The sequence below is a fragment of the Hippopotamus amphibius genome, chromosome 5 (assembly GCF_030028045.1).
Source record: "Hippopotamus amphibius kiboko isolate mHipAmp2 chromosome 5, mHipAmp2.hap2, whole genome shotgun sequence".
In the NCBI taxonomy this organism is placed as follows: Eukaryota; Metazoa; Chordata; class Mammalia; order Artiodactyla; family Hippopotamidae; genus Hippopotamus; species Hippopotamus amphibius.
In genome coordinates this window covers 128,628,304-128,629,678 of record NC_080190.1, presented here as the reverse complement: position 1 = coordinate 128,629,678, position 1,375 = coordinate 128,628,304, and the positions used below count along the sequence as shown (strand labels likewise).

Below are 1,375 nucleotides of genomic sequence, written 5' to 3'. Positions count from 1 at the left end.
CCCTGCCTTGGCAGGCATATTCTTAACCATTGCACCACCAGGAAAGCCCAAGTTGTTTGTTTTTTTGATATTGAGGTGCATGAGCTGCTAGTATATTTTGGAGATTAATCCTTTGTCTGTTGCTTCATTGGCAAATATTTTCTCCCATCCTGAGGGTTGTCTTTTCATCTTGTTTATAGTTTCCTTTGCTATGCAAAAGCTTTTAAGTTTAATTAGGTCCCATTTGTTTCTTTTTGTTTTTATTTCCATTATTCTAGGAGGTGGGTCAAAAAGGACCTTACTGTGATTTGTGTCATAGAGTGTCCTGCCTATGTTTTCCTCTAAGAGTTTTATAGTGTCTCACATTACATTTAGGTCTTTAATCCATTTTGAGTTTATTTTTGTGTATGGTGTTAGGAAGTGTTCTAACTTCATTCCTTTACATGTAGCTGTCCAGTTTTCCCAGCACCATTTATTGAAGAGGCTGTGTTTACTCCATTGTATATTCTTTATTTTTTTAAATTTTATTTATTTATTTATTATTTTTTGGGGGGTACACCAAGTTCAATCAACTGTTTTTATACACATATCCCCTCCCTTCCTTGACTCCCACCCCCTCGAGTCCCCCCCACCCTCCCCGCCCCAGTCCTCTAAGGCATCTTCCATCCTCGAGTTGGACTCACTTTGTTATACAACAACTTCCCACTGACTATCTATTTTACAGTTGGTAGTAAAAAATATGGAACACTTCACGAATTTGCGTGTCATCCTTGTGCAGGGGCCATGCTAATCTTCTCTGTATCGTTCCAATTTTAGTATATGTGCTGCCGAAGCCAGCACTCCATTGTATATTCTTGCCTCAAAGATAAGGTGACCATATGTGTGGGTTTATTGCTGGGCTTTCCATCCTATTCCATTGATCTACATTTCTGTTTTTGTGCCAGTACCATACCGTCTTGATTACTGTAGCTTTGAAATATAGTCTGAAGTCAGGGAGCCTGATTCCTCCAGCTTCGTATTTCTTTCTTAAGATTATTTCTGTTACTCTGGGTCTTTTGTGTTTCCATACAAATTGTAAAATTTCTTGTTCAAGTTCTGTGAAAAATGCCATTGATGATTTGACAGGGATTTCATTGAATCTGCAGATTGCTTTGGGTAGTATAGCATTTTCACAGTGTTGATTCTTCCAATCCAGGAACATAATATATCTCTTCATCTGTTTGTAACATCTTTGATTACTTTCATCAGTGACTTATAGCTTTGGGCATACAGGTCTTTTGCCTCCTTAGGTAGGTTTATTCCTAGGTATTTTATTGGTTTTGTTGTAAAGGTAAATGGGTATGCTTCCTTAATTTCTCTTTCTGATTTTTCATTGTTAGTGTATAAGAATGCAAGA

The 1,375-nt window shown here is 37.5% G+C and overlaps 1 non-coding gene across 1 annotated transcript; it reads right to left on the bottom strand.

Annotated features, from left to right (window-relative positions):
* Nucleotides 1-712: 712 nt before the first annotated feature.
* LOC130854630 (U6 spliceosomal RNA) lies at nt 713-819 on the bottom strand. The gene has a single exon (XR_009054079.1). It is a non-coding gene; the product is annotated as a U6 spliceosomal RNA (small nuclear RNA).
* Between the last annotated feature and the right edge of the window lie 556 nt (nt 820-1,375).